Source organism: Schistocerca americana, unplaced genomic scaffold, assembly GCF_021461395.2.
Source record: "Schistocerca americana isolate TAMUIC-IGC-003095 unplaced genomic scaffold, iqSchAmer2.1 HiC_scaffold_519, whole genome shotgun sequence".
NCBI lineage: Eukaryota > Metazoa > Arthropoda > Insecta > Orthoptera > Acrididae > Schistocerca > Schistocerca americana.
The window spans coordinates 77,501-82,500 of record NW_025726257.1 but is presented as its reverse complement, the minus strand read 5'-3'; the positions used below and the strand labels follow the sequence as shown (position 1 = coordinate 82,500).

Below are 5,000 nucleotides of genomic sequence, written 5' to 3'. Positions count from 1 at the left end.
AATCTGACAACACTACGTCCGCCATGTCGAGCGCACCGCAAAACATACCGCCATCTGTAGGTCTCCCGCAACATGACCTCCTGCAACGACGATACCGTCATCTATGAGACGCCAAGCCGACTAAGACAGCGATGGGCCCACAGTGCCCTTCTTTCGACCCCACCCCAACGCCAGCGCCTCTGCCGCACGAAGTCGTGGACCGGCAATCACTCCACCTGCACCCGTTCGTGCCCCACCCCAACCGCCCAACTCGCAACTCCAGCGGATGAACGGCGGACTTTGCTCGCACTCGCAATGTGCAATCCACCCCTATAACGTGCGTTTCATGAAGAGTTATGTCCAATATGCGACATTCCCGCTGTCCATATACATGAGCTGCGAGCTGTACCACGTACGAGCTACAGACGCGATCGCGTTGCTCGCTGTACGAATGCAGATGCTCAGCGGCAGCTAGGAGGCGCTCCATCCATGTCGGTACCGGTGAGCGTTGCACTCGCAGTCGCAAAAACGTACGGCAAGTATATTACTCGGAAGAGTCAATGACAGTCCAAGCCCCCCTGCGTGGGAAGAGTCTTCCTAGGCCATGACCCACCGGAAGGGCGCAGCGTCCCCCACCCCAGACATGTGACGTCAGACTATCGGTATTGACGACTAGACTGATTCCTTATAATCATTTGCCATACACCGGTGGAAGCTGCCGAGACGAGTAACTACATAGCGGGCTCGCCGTGTCACTAATGTACAGAGATACAATAGTTTCGACTGGAACCGGATTAAACGTATACACGGCGCTGATTAGTAATAGATAGAGCCATCAGAATACAGATAATGTATAGACCTGTCCGTATACATGCTGAAAGACTCTGCTCACAATCACACGTCAGCCAGACACTCTTATCACGCACTACTCTCTGCCTGTAACAGGCACACAGACAATATGTAAGCACCAGCATGGAACAACACCCAGTGCATCCTCTCTGCCACATTAGACAATCCACACTATCATAACCAGACCGGGAGGTCCACTCGGAAAACACAGAATATCCCACCCTTCCGACAACCACCATTGCTCAGCTAAGCCACCAACACCCACACATGTCCCAGACAGGGGTGCACCCAACATCACAATACTGCCTCCTGTCACACCACACAAACAATGGCAGGAATGAAAGACACAGGTCTGCCACAAGCATGGAATCAGAGCGCCGCCTGTTATGAGCCAAAGGTGCACCCTGACGTGGCAAATCAGATGATGCCGCAGTCATTTACTTACGATAATCACAATCAACAAACCGGGCCCCCCCCCCCCCCAAGTGCCTTAACCTAACCCGTATTGTACCTTAACCTAACCCGTATTGTACCTTAACCTAACCCGTATTGTACCTTAACCTAACCCGTATTGTACCTTAACCTAACCCGTATTGTACCTTAACCTAACCCATATTGTACCTTAACCTAACCCATATTGTACCTTAACCTAACCCATATTGTACCTTAACCTAACCCATATTGTACCTTAACCTAACCCATATTGTACCTTAACCTAACCCATATTGTACCTTAACCTAACCCATATTGTACCTTAACCTAACCCATATTGTACCTTAACCTAACCCATATTGTACCTTAACCTAACCCATATTGTACCTTAACCTAACCCATGTTGCGCCTTAACCTAACCCATGTTGCGCCTTAACCTAACCCATGTTGCGCCTTAACCTAACCCATGTTGCGCCTTAACCTAACCCATGTTGCGCCTTAACCTAACCCATGTTGCGCCTTAACCTAACCCATGTTGCGCCTTAACCTAACCCATGTTGCGCCTTAACCTAACCCATGTTGCGCCTTAACCTAACCCATGTTGCGCCTTAACCTAACCCATGTTGCGCCTTAACCTAACCCATGTTGCGCCTTAACCTAACCCATGTTGCGCCTTAACCTAACCTATGTTGCGCCTTAACCTAACCTATGTTGCGCCTTAACCTAACCTATGTTGCGCCTTAACCTAACCTATGTTGCGCCTTAACCTAACCTATGTTGCGCCTTAACCTAACCTATGTTGCGCCTTAACCTAACCTATGTTGCGCCTTAACCTAACCTATGTTGCGCCGTAACCTAACCTATGTTGCGCCTTAACCTAACCTATGTTGCGCCTTAACCTAACCTATGTTGCGCCTTAACCTAACCTATGTTGCGCCGTAACCTAACCTATGTTGCGCCTTAACCTAACCTATGTTGCGCCTTAACCTAACCTATGTTGCGCCTTAACCTAACCTATGTTGCGCCTTAACCTAACCTATGTTGCGCCTTAACCTAACCTATGTTGCGCCTTAACCTAACCTATGTTGCGCCTTAACCTAACCTATGTTGCGCCTTAACCTAACCTATGTTGCGCCTTAACCTAACCTATGTTGCGCCGTAACCTAACCTATGTTGCGCCTTAACCTAACCTATGTTGCGCCTTAACCTAACCTATGTTGCGCCGTAACCTAACCTATGTTGCGCCTTAACCTAACCTATGTTGCGCCTTAACCTAACCTATGTTGCGCCTTAACCTAACCTATGTTGCGCCTTAACCTAACCTATGTTGCGCCTTAACCTAACCTATGTTGCGCCTTAACCTAACCTATGTTGCGCCTTAACCCAACACACGTTGGGCCTTAACCCAACACACGTTGGGCCTTAACCCAACACACGTTGGGCCTTAACCCAACACACGTTGGGCCTTAACCCAACACACGTTGGGCCTTAACCCAACACACGTTGGGCCTTAACCCAACACACGTTGGGCCTTAACCCAACACACGTTGGGCCTTAACCCAACACACGTTGGGCCTTAACCCAACACACGTTGGGCCTTAACCCAACACACGTTGGGCCTTAACCCAACACACGTTGGGCCTTAACCCAACACACGTTGGGCCTTAACCCAACACACGTTGGGCCTTAACCCAACACACGTTGGGCCTTAACCCAACACACGTTGGCCTTAACCCAACACACGTTGGGCCTTAACCCAACACACGTTGGGCCTTAACCTGCTCTGTAATTGTCATACGACGCGTTAAATTAGTGTAGTGTTGCCTAACTGCAACCCCCGCAATATAGTTTGCTACTCGCACTGCCCGGTCCCCAGAGTATCGCTTCATGTTAAACACCTTGCAGCTATACACTGTAATGCGGATGGCGGCAGGACGTACATGCTCAATGCCCTTCGCAGTTGTTCATTGGCATTCGCATGGCGAAGCACAGCCTACGTTGTGGTACGGCTTGTGGCAACTGTCCGCTGATGTTGTACGTCCAAATCACACACTGTACCGCACATTGGTCCTCATGTACTGAATGATACATCGTGGTACATGTGTGACCGTACCACGACTGCGCCAACAACGGCGAACCATACGGTCCAAATATTGTGCACTCAGCTACGTGTCGTCTCCCTATAAGAGCTGGATTGCAGTATGGTATGCCGTGGATGGCGATCAGCATGAGCCGTCTGTTGATGTAGTGGCGCGTGTTGTCAGACGTAGTCGTCTCTTCTCACACACCGTGATAGCATGGTGCACTGCGTTCCACATCTGCGACATGCGACAGAGGCCGGTTGACAGTCGTTCGCGCAATGGACATCGCATACGTACGGGGGCCACCTTCCACGTGTTCGCGAAGCGTGCACATGTTGTTGCGTGTATGTGGGCAGACATAGTGTGTCGTGACACCTGACACAGGCATGCAACAATCGTTGAATTTGCAAATGGCGATGGACGTCTACGTTTGCTGGTGACGTTACGCAAATGAAGAACTGGTAAACCGTTGTGGTGCGGTTGTTCTCGCTAGAGGTGAATCAGTGATGGCGACGATCGGTTGAGCTACCAACCGGTTGTTTCAGCGATACCCACCATGCCCACGAACGTGAATGGCATGTGGGTGTGAAGCGATACGCGGCGGTGGCTGGGTGGGACCGTCCCCGGCCGGTGAGGGGGGGCCTTCCGGCGTGCTGGCCGCGCGGTGCGTGGGCGCACGCGCTACAGCCGGCTGGTGGGGGCGGCCAGTGGCAGGCGCGCCGGCCGACGGAGGCGGCAGGCGGCGCAGCTGCGCGCCGGCGCACCCTGCACGCGGCGCCGTGCGGCCAAAGTAGGTCCTCGCGGGCCCGGTGCGAAGCGCGGTGGACATCTGCAGTGTGCTGGTCCGATTGAGGACTGTGTGCGCTGAGGATGCGCCGCCGCCCGGCGCTCGGCGCCGCGACGCCGTCTGCTGCTCGGTCGCCTCTGCGGTTCTCGCAGGTGGATTGTATCGCAGCTGTGCGGACGTGTTGGCGCGTGCGCTGTGCTGGGAGAGTTCGCTTCGGCACCCAAGTGGGGCTTTTGTCCTTCTGTGGCGCTGGCGTTGGAGCTGCCGGCCACCGTAGGTGGCGCGTGTTGTCTCCCGCCGGCAATGCCACGACAGCACGCTCCCGGGCCTCTGTCGGCAGCGGCAAGCTCAGTTGGGAGCACGGGTGGTCGCACCTAAAGCGTCTACTCGCCAAACTCCGGGCGATTGCGCCTCTCTCGAACCCGACCAAGTACTTAGGACGGCGCTGCGCGCCGCCGGGACCTGAGAGGGTTTCGAGGTGTATTGTGCAGGGGAGCTCAGCCTCCTCCTGTTTGCAGAATAATTGAGCGGACGCTTGCGTGTTCGCGCGGGCCCCCGGGACACACTCCCGGGCGGCCGGCTGCTCAGCTCTAGTTGACGCAGCTCCCTGGTTGATCCTGCCAGTAGTCATATGCTTGTCTCAAAGATTAAGCCATGCATGTCTCAGTACAAGCCGCATTAAGGTGAAACCGCGAATGGCTCATTAAATCAGTTATGGTTCCTTAGATCGTACCCACGTTACTTGGATAACTGTGGTAATTCTAGAGCTAATACATGCAAACAGAGTCCCGACCAGAGATGGAAGGGACGCTTTTATTAGATCAAAACCAATCGGTCGGCTCGTCCGGTCCGTTTGCCTTGGTGACTCTGAA

The 5,000-nt window shown here is 53.3% G+C and overlaps 1 non-coding gene across 1 annotated transcript in view; it reads left to right on the top strand.

The window, feature by feature from the left end:
• Window positions 1-4,732: 4,732 nt before the first annotated feature.
• Window positions 4,733-5,000, top strand: part of LOC124585943 — a 1,910-nt gene continuing 1,642 nt past the window's right edge. Inside the window, exon 1 of the ribosomal RNA XR_006974955.1 lies at window positions 4,733-5,000. This exon is cut by the window's right edge and continues 1,642 nt beyond it. This is a non-coding gene — a ribosomal RNA (small subunit ribosomal RNA).